Source organism: Agelaius tricolor, unplaced genomic scaffold (genome assembly GCF_023055355.1).
Source record: "Agelaius tricolor isolate 1412-34295 unplaced genomic scaffold, bAgeTri1.0.p SCAF_7, whole genome shotgun sequence".
NCBI lineage: Eukaryota > Metazoa > Chordata > Aves > Passeriformes > Icteridae > Agelaius > Agelaius tricolor.
Genome location: NW_027269267.1, coordinates 17,858,230 through 17,872,310, shown reverse-complemented (window position 1 = coordinate 17,872,310; position 14,081 = coordinate 17,858,230).

Sequence of the window (14,081 nt, the reverse complement as noted above, 5' to 3'; positions counted from 1 at the left end):
CCCCAAAGGCAGGGCATCCCTATCCTGCACAGGATTTATTATTCTTTTAGGGGTTTACAAATGGAGAAATTCCCTTCAGCAAATTAAAATAAGATATTTTTCATTAATATCCATCATGGGGAGAAAAGAGCACATTTTCTAAGTTATTAAATGAGAAACAGCTTCAGAAGTTCACTGGAGACCAAGGCAGTACAACAAACAGGAGATGCCTAGAAGAGATAAGGTTCCTGGTGTGTCTCATGATAGATACTAGCTGAGTTTAATTTTGTGTGCTTGATAGAAATGTGGAAGAGAAGAATTTTTGAGCTAGGGGATGCTCAAATTGCTTTAGAACAGACTAAAATTACTTGATCTACTCATAATTCCCTGATTAGGTTTACAATTACAAGAAAACCAATTTAAAAAGCCACTTAAGTTGAGGTAATTCACAAGATTGCATATGTTGTGGATGAAAAAAGCAGCACATGACCCCACCAACTCAAAGAAAATGATAAATTGGTAAGCTGACATATGCTCCTAAACACCTTCATTTATGGCTATGTAAAAATATATGATACAGGCAGCTTTGCTTGTGGAGCCTGGTTAGAGGGCTCTAAGATGGATGAAGGAGCAGACAGACATCCAGAGAAAGACAGGACATTTACAGGTTGTTTTTCTTTTGGGTAGAGAAACTGACAGTTTTGCAGTCTTGATTGTACAAGGAAAAGTCACATATACACCATTAAAAAAAATCTTTAAATTCTGCTTGAAAAAAGGAATGAAGATGTTGATTTCTTGAATGTAGTCAGAGCAAGCATCAGGAGTTACCTGTTTCACCTGTTTTTATGAGCTATCGGTTTTCCTGTGCTACTGAGATGTGTGACAAAGGAACTCATCCCCCTGTGCCCACCCATATTCAAATATACAATTCATTTTTCTGATGGGCACGACATCCAGCCCACCACCTTAACTCTACAGATGCCTGTCAGCCCCTATGACACAGAGCTGCCATGCCAGCTGGTCTGAGTGTAGCTCAGCTGTCCATATTCACTCAGCTTCCCAATTTCATCTGGCATTGTGCAGGAAAGAGAGCTGAGCCTGCCTACTGACCCTGTGTTCAACCTTGGGTAGCTTGCAGGCAGCATCAGTCACTGGTGTCCATCACAGCACCTGAGATGGCACACGAGGACATCCTTGAGCAGCTGCTCCAGCCTCCCACTCGACGAAACCAACCACAGAGGAAGAAACCATTCCATGACTAGCAAAAAGAGTTGAAGTGCAATTTTTGAAGTGCAATTTCTAAAAAGAATTGCTTCTCTATTTTTATGCATGGGAAGTAAAAGCAGAAATGTTTTAACCATGAGCATTTCTGTAATGTTGTAAGAAGTGGCTCTCTGATTAATCTCTTTTCCTGTGTTAAGTGACCAATTTAAGATGCAGTCATGTACGATATCTAAACCAGGAACTGCTTATCTTGTGGGAATGAAGGATTTGTACCAAGTACTTACTTGAGAAAGCTGCCTTGGAATGATGATAAGCCAAGGGTAATCAATATGCAGCCATCTACTGCTTAAATGTTTTCCACACCAGTCTAGTAAAGATTAAGCAACATTTCTGGAATATTTTTCTTTTTAAATAACCTTCTGAGTATTAAGCATAAAGTTTCCTGAAATGCTTAGAATCAGATAAAGTTTATCATCTTGACTCAAACATTAATAAAAACCATCCTGGTCTTATTTAAATCAGTCGGGTTTTGTCACTGACATCAAAGATGCTGGGATTTCAATCTTTGTACTCTTATTTCAACATTAAATCTGCCTTGCTAGTACTCCTGTGCTTTTGTGTCTATGTATGTGAATAGTCCAGTGCAACATAAAGGGAGCCCAGATCAGATCCATCTTTCCCTTTTCAGTAAGAGGGTATGATATTTTAAGCATTAGATGTATGCCAAACTATTTGAATGAAACAGAACAGCTCTTCTTTTAATAAACCATCCTGGAAAAAATTCAGAGATTTCCTTGAAAAATCTCCACTCTTCTATTATCCTATGAAAAGAATAAATAACAATCTTTATTGTTTGTCTAGAAGACGTTATTTTAGAGGCTTCTTTCTCTGTCACATGAATTCCTGCCATCTGTCATGCTAAGGACATTTGTTTGGAAAGTCTAGGGTTGTGCAATTTTGGAAAGCTTCCCTGTAATGTTTGAAAAGGTAGATGCAATCTCCTCCTAAGGTCACTCAAGGGATATGTAGTGTCATTGCCTGTTAGGGCTTGCACTGAGGATATCTGACTTTCTAACATCCTGCACTGCATCCTGCTGTAGAGCAGTAAGGCTGTTTAAATGTTCAAGTGATAAAACATCCAGACAATTACATATGTGTCAATTTTTTAAAATATTCACCTTAGATCATGGCATAACTACTTAAAAAATGTATATGTAGCATTACTTTTAACCCAAGAAAGGAATTTTTCATAGAGTCATTGAATCTTAGAATGGTTTGTGTTTTAGGGACAAGGGAAGGGATCTTTAGAGGTCATCTAGTCCCTGCCATGGAATGGGATGTTTTTCACTAGATCAGGTTGCTCAAAGCCACACCTAACATGACTTCAAACACCTCTAGGGGTGGAGCATTCACAACTTCTCTGGGCAAACAGTTCCAGCATCTCACCATCCTGCTCATGAAAAATATCTTCCTTACATCCAGTCTAAATTTACCCTCATTCCATTTAACACCGTTACTCCTGGCCTCATTACTATGGGCCTTAGTACAAAGTCTGTCTCCATCTTTCTGGTAAGCCATTTTAAGTATTGAAAGGCCACAAGTTTTTCACAATTTGAACACATTGTTTTTTCATTGCAGGGAAAATTCCAATGTCAGCAAACTGACATTGGCAGAAAAGCAGAGTATTGCTAAGCATGAGTGGATTTATAGAGCCCATCTTCATAAGAACCAGAAGATTCTTTGGGGAGAGCTTGCATTTCCACTTTACATGTCCACTATACCTACAGCAGTGGTATCCTATGTATGGCTGTCATAATAATGACAATAAATACAGATATTGTCACTGGGAACATCACTGCCCACAGATTTCTGAAGGCATGAACGTATTTATTTTCAGGGAAAGAAAAAATCATTTAGACAAATGAGTCTTGTAGACTAAAGTGATGCTTCATGAAAGGGAGCTGTTATTAAAAAGACTTTCATTGGTGCTCCCTGAACTGATCTGACAGAGCATGTTTGGACTGTTTCTCCCTTTGGCTAGTCTCAATTTATTTAGTTTACTTAAATATTATGTAACCAGAGGGTTGCATAATAATAATAAGGTTAGAGGAGAACGATGTACCTCCCAGTTTAAGGCAGACAGTGTGTCGTGGTCTGCAGGAGACAGAGCAAACTGCTCCTGGTAGAGCTCTGGGCAGAACTTTAGGGCAGCAGGATCCTCCTCCAAGGAGTTGCCCTAAAAAGTCAATGTCACAGAATGAACCCAGATATTTAGGGCAAGGAGAGCCCCTGATGAGGGGAAGCAGATGGGAACCAGTGGTTTCCCTGTAATCTCATGGCAGATAATCACATATGCAGGACAAGTCCCAGATTTACCCTCTGACTTTTAAAAGCAGTGTTGAAAATATTTAAAATGTCTGGCATTTTTTGTGTGTCTGCTGCACTTTATTCAGAAACCAGTTGGTGAATAAAAAGCCAAATATTTCCCTTTGTAGTTGGTATGCAGGTAATATCTCCCATGGCCAGTCTGAACATCCGCTCTGTCAGAAGGTCCTAAATATCCTTTATAGTTTCTATATAAACAACCATGGAACAATTTCTGTGTAGTCTTTGCTCTACTGTGTAGCTAGAGGATGCTGATGCTCTTCAAATAGCTGTAGTGTCATGAAGTGCTAGAAATTCTTGTGCTGACTCGGTATTAATAATTATATTTCAAAAAAAGTGTCTCTTCCACAGAAATGAACAAATTTTGCACCTCTAAAATAGGCTTGGAACAAAGCCACAGTGAGTGCATTTCCCCTCAAGCTCTGGGTTTTTTTGTTTTCACCTCTTGCCTTTGTTGTTTGCTCCCAGTCTGGCTTTTTCTGCAGATCAGTCTAGAGGAATCCTCTGAGACAATTTTACAATATTCAAATGTGGAGTAAAAGCAGCTCACCCAGACAAGAGCACGACCCTGAGCAAACTCAGCCCTGTGCTCACTGGGTGCTGATGGATGCAGGATGGGCAGCACCACAGGACCAGGCAGGTGCACAAGGAGATGACTGCAGAAATTCGTGTCCATGGACTTTTCTGGAACAGGCACAGCCTTATCCACATTTTCCTCTAGGATATGCTGTCTGAACATGTTTTCCTCTTGTGGCTTGCTACTTTCTCTCACTCAGTCTTGGGAGTACTCAGCCACTGAGAATTTTGATGGAACACAATCCTTTGGGAGCATTGGCTCACTCTCTTTTTCTTTAGACCTGCACAAGAGGTTCAGGAAGAGCCTCAGGTGTCACCAAAAGATTGGGAGAGGCAGTTGTGTCCCAGTCCCCAAAGAGGCTGGATACCACTGGCTCTATTTAACTTTAGGGACTGGAAATTTCCTTCAAACTTCACAGCAATGAACTTCTGGGTTTCTTCTTTCCTTCCTGCAATATAGAGGTGTAGCTGTTAAATGAACTCTGAAAACCAGAATTTCCAGCCCAGTATGGCAGGCAAACCATTAACAGAAGTAAAGCTGGATAGCAAAAGTTAGGATTGGAGTACCACATAAAGACTGAAAATAGTGCAAATACAGAGTACAGTGAGAATCTTATTCAGTATTTCAGAAATACTTGGACAATAGAAAAGATATGAATCTAATTCTTAATGTAAAGAAACAGTGTGGTGGATGGGGCTCTTATATGTGGCAATGTTTGGGTCTTATAAACTCTACAGCCTCTGGAGGAGACATGAGGTTAATAACTCTTCATCTCCTCACTTATAAATCTGTATCTGTGCAGCAAAACAAAATTGCAGACAACTTGCTTCATGTCTGGGCTGGGGTAGAACTCATCTAATTTTAAATATTTATAGCGGGATACCACAACCACTTTCCTAGACCCTCTCTTTAGTGGAAAGAAATATTTCTGATGAATAATCCATCATGTCCTAATGTAGTCCTTTAAGGAGATCAGAGATTCATGTCTCATTCTTTCTGGACATAATGCTATAAAAGCCTAGAGCTGACTGAAATTAATTCCAATCTCATTGCTTCTTTGTTTCTTGCAAGTTTTTGTTGTTTTTTATTTTTTTTTAATTAGGGAAAAGAAGGTGCTTTCCTGGTTCAGTCTAGCCAGACAGGAATGTACACAGTGTCTGTATTCAAGAAGGTTCCTTACTAGGTATCCAGTGAATGTGCAGCATTTCTGTGAGTGTGCCCTGGACACACTGCTTGGTGTGACTGCTCACCAACAAAATCCCTATATTGTGTTAAACATGAACCTGGGGCACATTCAGGTCATTTTCATTATTTGAATTTGAACATGACAGTGGCTCCCTGAATGGGAAAACAGAACTGCCCAGAGCTGCCTTGTCTAAACAATGGCATGCAGCAGGCACACAATGTAGGGGGAGGGAGGAGTCTCAAGAGTGAGAGAGACAGAAGGGGATGGGAATGAGGATGGGAATGAGAGCTGGAAGGGGAAGAAAGGTAAGGGAGAATGGAAGTGGGAAAGGAAGGGGAGGAAGGGGAGGAAGGGAAGGTGTTAAAAATTGGACGTAGAACCATTGCAAGGGCAGAATGTGAAAGTCTTTTGCTCCAGGTGTAACTGTTGGGAGACAAGTACCAACCCTCAGATCTCATTAGATATGCTGCAGGAACCTCCAATGGGCTGGGAGCCTGTACTGCATATCCCAGGTGCTCAAGAGGGAAAAGCAGGCTGAGGCAAATGTAACAATTTTCCTGGTGACATCTATGACATATTTTGTTATTTGGCCAGCTGGAGCATGGCAGCTCATGCAACAACTAACTAATCTACTAACACAAGGGCTGAAAGGCACTTTGCAAGGTTTTGACATGTACTGCATTTTAATTAGTAAAAAAAGGAGCAGTTAAGCATTAAATGTGTACAAACCCCTGAGAAGAAGTACTACCCCACTGAAAATTACTGCTTTGAGTCAATTCCCAAACATATACAACACCACCAGCACAACTTAGCTTTCTGGAAGTATGTTAGGATGTTTTTGGTGCTGTTTCTGGAGAGCTGTCAGTTCAGGCAGGGAGATTTTGTGAGGTATCTCACAGGAGGAGTGGTGCTGGGAAGGCAGGGGCCTGACCCAGCATTGGCCAGTTCTACCCCTGGGACCAGCCACAGCTGCACTGCCCGTGCTGACCCTCATCCCAGCCAGCCCTGGGCTCTGCTGCCCACTGGCACCCAGCTGGCTCAGCTCAGGGCAGCTCTGGAGGGAGCACCAAAGCCACATGTCACCAGCACTGTCCCCATGATCCCTGTGGGTCCCTTCTAGCCCAGGATACCCTGCATTCTGCAGTGCTCTGCTTCAGAGGGGAGCTGACACATCTACAGCACTGCACCCTGTGCTGCCTGCCCTTGTGGGCTCAAGGCTCAGCAATTCGTGTGCCACTTCTCAGCACAGATACCCAAATACTCACAGAAAGGTTAAGGGTAGAAAGGGTCCTTTGCCATGACTCCCTAGGTAGCTGACCAAACAGCCATTAGACAAGAATTCAGTCAATAAATAGATGGAATATAATGTTGAGCATACACTATACAGCACAAAGTGTTTGGGATGATTAAGCTTCCCAAAATTAAAAAAAAATCAAAGAATAAATGGAAATTATTGTACATTTTTCTAAGTTTTGTTCTTCAAATATCAATACAGTGTTCTGAAAGAAATTGTTGAAACTGATATCATCTCAGACTTCAAATACTCCATTTCAAGAGGATTGAATGTCCTTCTGCTTAGTACTTTGAAACTTGGTATTGATGACAAAAGAAGACTCAGTATTGATAAAATTACAGTCTTATAGCCAAAACCTGAAACAGGATTTAGGAGCACAAAAGAGTGACCTTAATGATGGGAACCCCCCACATTTATCTGCCAGTTTGCAAGCAAGTATTTCCAGTTGCTTTTGATGAGAGGATCAGTCTTTTCAAGGACTTGTACCTAAAGTTTTTGCAAAACTTAGCTTTCAAAAATGCTTTCCTTCATTGGGGAAATACAATATTATTTTATTGGCCTAATAATAGTGAACACAACCAAATTTCTGGTGCATTATGCTTCAGTCAGTGGGAATATTTTGCCTTCTAACTTTCAACAAAACATGCTGGAAGATTTTTGACAATTTATATTCCAGACTTGCTTCATTTTTCAATAGGGATGCAATTGCCTCAGATAGCATTTTAGTTGTATTGTTGATGCTTTCAAAGAATTGTCTATGTGTAAACAAAGTTGTTGAATCCATACTTCACCGGTTTTCACAAACTGATTCAGAAATCAGGAATTTCTGACAACCTAAGTAGCAGAATTCAAGCTGTAAATATAAAGTCACTTTACCAAAAACTGGCTGTGCACCATGGGAAAGCAGAAGCAAAACTTGAGCTTGATTTCAGGTTGAAAACTGTAGATGCAAAGAGCATCACAGAAGTTAATGAGCATGCACACAGAGAATACAGCTCTAGACAAATGTTCTCAAGTGATCATCTGCAGAAATAGGCTTCTTTGGAACTTTTCATAAATCAAGTTGTTTAAATTGCCTTTCATTCTGTTTGTAGTGTGCTGCAAACAATCCAATCAATGCTTTTCACTTTTTGATGCCTTGGTAAATTCTGAGACTACTGAAAAGGGCCTGGAGTAGGAAGCCTTTTAAAAGACAGGGTTTAGTTTCTTGCTCTGTTGCTGTTTTTCTAGATGAATGTGAGTTTCTCACCTCTGCTTCTCATCCTTCCATTTCCTTATTTTTTTTAAGCTGGGATTGTGCTACAGAATGTTTCAATAGTCAAAAAGTGAAACAAGAGAGCAATTTACTACTCCCTTACAGTTTCAAACTTAATTGCATCAATCAAAGATGTCATTACTCACTGAAATGCTAGGGGACAGTAATTATTAGCAAACTCCTGATGTTATTTGGTCCTCTTTGTGTTCTTTCCACTCATCTCTTTTCATTTCTCCACCAAAGGCTTCTAGGAACTGTTTGATGACAGCAAACTTACTGTGAAAGTATCTGACCTTGGGATGACAGGGTAGGGGAAAGAACTTCCCAGTTCTGACAATCAGAAGCTCAGATGTTGGTGGATATGCAGTTTATTGGCATTGATCAGCTGCAGCTGGCTGCCAGGGGTGTGATACAGCACTTTGTGTTTTCTTTCCATTAATGACCAGAAGTCATTATGGAATAAGATTAAAAAAGAGAAAATAGAGTCACATAGCTGTCTCCAAAAGTTAAGGCTTAAAGGCAAATCACAGCTGAGAGATTTCCCTGGTCATGTTTGTAAAGAAACCTCAATGTTTACTTTGAGTACAAGGTTTGCAGCTGATTTGGGGACCAGGCATCCTAATCAGTGGCCTCAATGGAGAGAAGCTGGAGAGGATGAGCAGCCCATGGAGCCTGTCCCCTGAGAAGAGGCTGAGGGAAAGAGCTGCTTAGCCTGGAGAAGAGGGGATCTAAAAGCTGCCTATTACCACTTACAGTTACAAAGCTAATGGAATCTAATCTGTGCCATTACACTTGGATTTCATCAACTTGTTAAGCAGAATTATTAGACATTTAACACACTGAAGGACTATAAAAAGCAGTTATAGTTTGTGTTCTTGTTCAATATTTTTATTTATCTCTGCCAGCTCATGTAACAGCAGGCATTGGCCACAGGCTGCACCTCTGGAAGTTCAGGCTGGATAGTAAGAGGAGTTGTTTCTCCAGGAGGGTGGTGGAGCAGTGAAACATGCTGTCCAGGGAAATGGCAGTCTTTAGGGGCTTTTAAGACTTAGCAAGACAGAGCCATGGCTGACCTGATCTGATGTTGGGAGTAACTCAGCTGGAGCAGAAAGCTGGGCTAGATTGGCCTGACAACAGGTGAGTTCCTGTGATTCTGCATTATTTCCCTAGGAAGATGATAGCAATGATCTGTTCTAGATTATAGCTAATGCCTCTATCAGGTATCTTTGGAAACCTGAGATTCTGCCTAGGCTTTCTTTAGGAACCTTATGATGTTCAAGAAGCAGTAAATAGTATTTCACTGTAACTCAGTCACAACCAAGTTTGGTTTGTGCTTTTTAGGTATGTTCTGGATAAGCTGCGTATAAGTTCTCTAGGAAACAAGTTTCCACAGAAGTGCTCAGTACCAGAAGTTTTTCATCACATCAAATTTAGCAGCAAGTCAGGTGCATGGGCCTTTGGTGTATGGAACTTGACATGTGAGTTTGTATGGATATATGCCATTACATTTGGATTACATCAACTTGTTAAGCAGAAATGTTAGACATTTAACACACTGAAGGGTTATAAAAGCAGCTATAGTTTGTGTTCTTGTTCAATATTTTTATGCAAACAATCCCTGTCATGGTTGGATTTTTAGCCCTTGGATTCTTCTTTTAGGCAAACAGAAACTCTGCCCACTCCACATTTGCTTCATATGTGTGTAATATGGTAAACTTGGGCAGTGGAGATCAAGTCTTTGGTCTGTCTAGACCATAAATCAGTGTTGCCCAGATGTGGAAGAGACTCTCTGGGAGCTGGGACTCTGAATCTCAGAAAAAAGTATATCTGTTTGCAGATCACTTCCCAGCAGGAGTTTCAAACATTTGAACTTCTACTTCAGTGGTTTCAAGCTGTGATTTCCAAATCCCTGGAGTCTGTTCAGTGTTTCTAAAAGTCTGCAAAAGGTGTCAAAGGAAAGGGAACCTTTTTGAACAGGGTTGATTTCCACTTATCTGGGTCTGCTCCTCCAGAAGGAAAATTTTGGCAGCTGTCAAAGTGATGAAAGATTGGCAACACACTGTTCTTGGCACAGAACCACGGTGAATAAAGCAGATAAAAGTCTTTCTGAATGTTGGGTTGCTTCTTATCTTTAACCTCAGCTAGCCTTCCAGTGCCAACCACTCTGGCAGAGAAACAACTCATTCATGTCCTTAACAAGTTGTTTATAATATATCCAATTAAATCAGAAGTTGGATTTTGTGGTGATACTTTTCTTTTTGCTCCTATTGATTAAATCCTGGCCCCAGGCTTTACTTTCATTAATGTCAATATTGGCATTAACTTCAATGACAAATTTTATTTTTCCTTAGAAGATATTTTTCTCATTTTAACACTATCCATTGATGCAGTGGAAGCAAGGGGAGAGTGGGATCAGTCAGTTCTTGTTTGATTGTTTTTAACTAATGAGCCTTTAAAGGGCTAAAGAACAGAACTGATGTATTCATATCCCAAAAGATGTCAGAGAACAAAGAATCCTGTTTTTTTATGTTCTCATCAAGGAAAGCTGGGATTTGGTTGCCATTTTAGTGTCACTGTGACACTACAATGCTCCAGTATTCAAGTTGGAGTGAAATCAAAGATCATAAAATTCTTTAAAAAGAATTTTGCATTCTTTTTTTTTTTATTTAATAAATTTCTTTAAAAAGAAAATTACAGCCAATATTATATATCATTGTGAAATAAATATTTCACTTTTTTTACTTTATGGTAGGCATATTTATCACATTTATTCAGTTACAAGCAAAATTGTTGCTTGCAAGGCCATAATTATGAATTAGTAATTATGATATTATTCAGTGTTTCTATTGCTCCTGTGTATTCCAGCTTTTAAAGGTATATATACAACTGACACTGTAAAATATTTGGAAATCTTTCACATACCAAAGAAGTGTATGTCCCACTCAGAAAAATCAGTAATTTTTTTCTTATTTTATAAAGACATAGACACATATAGTTGTCATTTTGTTTTTCCTTCCCTCTGTGTACACACACATACTTAAGAGGATGTTTGCATGTGTTCTGCAGAAAATTCAGCCCAATATGTTTAATTGTCTCCATTAAATATATTTTGTAACTAACTTTATCACCTAAATTAATCTTCTTATGCAGTAAGAGTTGTTTTGTATTCAGGTACAGAATCACACTTCTCAGTCATTTTTTTTTGGACAATATTCTCAGAGTCTGATCATTTTTATGTTGCATGTGTATCTTGTTGTGTGAAAAAGGAGTTTATTGACATTCATTCTATGTCTTAATGTGGGAGGTGTTCACTTTGGGAAAGCAGCCCTATGAGCTTGATGATGATGGCAGAAAGCTTCTCAAGGATATAGACTTTACACAGCACAGCAGGTTTCAAACATCACCTACCAGATAATGGACAGCTGCTGGTAGGAAGTATGTATTTACATCTGCACATACAAACTGAAGAAAACAAAATAATAGGAACCACTAGGAATCCCTGCTGATAGCTGAACTGATGCTCATCATGAAAATATCCTTTAATAAAAGCCATTGCTTGTAAGTAATACATTCCATATTATCTAGTTCAGGACAAGGTGAATGCAGGAAATGAGGCACAAAGGCAGGTTGGCTCCCTTCTGTCCAGAAGCACCTATTTGAGCATAACACCTTTCAACATCAACTAATACAGGATGAGAATCCTCTCACCTAATTTTAACAGTTTAAAAATTGTGTGCTGAGCTAAACTGTGTGTGCTAAGCTAAATTTCTTCCACAACTACAGGACTATTACTGGTACCTCCCCATGGCAATTTTCCCTTTCTCTCTTAGCAGCAACAGAATAGAAGATATTTGCCTTCCTGTACAGAGATTTCAAACAGCAGACTTAGAAGAGACTCCAGTTTTATAGACAGCTAAATCTGTGTGAAATAACCCTGCCCTTACAACAGAAGGATGTGTTACCCCACCCATGAGTCTTCTAGGGGCTGTTAGTCAAATGCTGATCATGCTGGTTTTATTTTGAGGTCGGCATCTTCTGTGCCAAAAATTATCCTGATTTATTGTTCCTCCTCACCTAAATTTTGATCAGCTTTCTGTAGACTAGGACTTGTTTCTAACCAGCAAAAAGAATTGTTTTGCACATTATTGATGACACCATGAAATGACTGTGATGTTCTCTTGGGTTTTTTAATATAATTGCCAGAAACATGAGTAAAGTGACTTATACTAGAGGATATATTAATGCAAAGAAAGAAGATTAAACTATCACAAGGTAAGATAGTTATAAAAAGTAAGTTAAATTTTATTTACCTCCTGCAACTTTATTTTAGCATGCAGAAATTTGTAGTGACATCACCATCTATGAATTTCTGCATGTTAAAATCAAAAAAAAGAATGCAAATTACAATTTCTGAATTACAATTTCTGATTTCAAAATTAAAAACCTATACCTATCATCTTTGCTTTATTTAGCTACCAGAAGAGTACCCTGCTTTTTATCAACTGTTGCCATTCTTTCGAGGCATTGAGAGAAGGCAACAGAGCTTGAAAACTAAAACTCACAAACAGATGACTGTGCATTCTGGCTCCACATCACCTGTCTGCTATACAGGAGCTGAACCTGAAATCTGCCTGACATTACCCACCCTTATTATTCTATATTTTAGTGTTCTTCTCATTTAATAAGGGGGTTGACCAAGAAGCATATGGAGAAAGCATTTCTGCCACTCTGTGGGTGACAGAATTTGGAAGAATACTGTGCAAGAATATAATTTATTTTGTTAGCATTTTTTCAAAAGACATCTCGGATATTGAGATATATATACCAATTATCTGCACTCCTTCAGTGCCTCCCAACTGTCATTATTTGCCCTTAACTGGAAATGTAAACAGGGAAATATATGCTTGGTGGGTTTTCTGATTATCATAACTCATCTGAATGTGGTTTTTCTTCATAATCACTTGAAGCTGACACCTAAAGTCAAACTTAGAACTACTGCAAGTGGCAGCAACATAAATAGATATAGTCTCACTTTCAATTACTTAGAAATTACTACAGGTAAAATATTATACCTGTTTTCTCAGCAGTATTATTGACTCTAGTTTTGGCCCTCAGGGTGTATATTTGATTTGGAATTCATTCAAAGCTGCATATTTAGGATATTTTCAATTTAGCAACATATGAGGCATCTAGTAGAGGTGTTATTGCTTCCTGCAATAACAGGTAGAAATAAATAAAATGGTTTTTGCAGAATTCTATAGTCATTGCAACAGTAAATGGTAAATTTGCTGATCTCTATAATACCTGAGAAACAAAAACTTGAAGATAAATGAAAATGCTAATAATATAATTGCTTAGCCAAATATTTTACTACTGACACACTGAAATTTGGCTTCTGATGTTAGTGCTTAAATAGGAGCACCCAACTTTCAAATGTGCACAGCACTACAAAAATTATTGCTAACTTCAGCAAGTCTTGAGATACAGATATATCTGAAGCCACAAAAGAGAGGCATCTAAACTTAGACACTAACAGTTGTAAAATGCTGATCTAGTAAGTATAAAGAGGTTTTAAAACAAAGTAATTTCTGAAATGAATCCTTTTCTCTCTCCCCATATCTGAGCTAGTTCAGCATGTGATGCTGGTAAAAGCCCAAGTGATTTCTGCTTGCCCTTCCTGATGGAGCTGGCCCAGCCCTAACAGGGACCTGTCTGCAGCTCTGGCTTGAGCTCACCTGAACCTAAGGAATAAGAAATGCAGGGTGCAGCCCTGTGGGGAAGGAGCAGAGAGAAATGAGGGTCTCTGGCCAGGCAGAGGCCCCCAGGCCTGTGCTTGCCTGCAGCGCTTGGTGCCAGCGCTGGGAGCTGGCTCAGAGAGCACATCCCTGCCACCTGGGGAAATGCAGGGCTGTTTGAGGAAAGCTGCCTTTGGGCTCATGGAAATGCATCCCTGGGGCCATGGAGGCTGCACGGGAGAGAGGGGCAGGGCTTGGTGTGATGCTGCCCATGGACCAAGCTGGGCCAAGGAGTGTGACTCAGAGAATGGGTCAGGAAGGAGTGCTGACACTGAGAAAATAGGGGAGGGAGGACTCCCCCAGCACAGAAAGTGTACCCTAATGCATGCAGGTGATTTTTGTCATATAAACATTGTCTTTTTTTTTATGTTCTTCCAACACCCTGC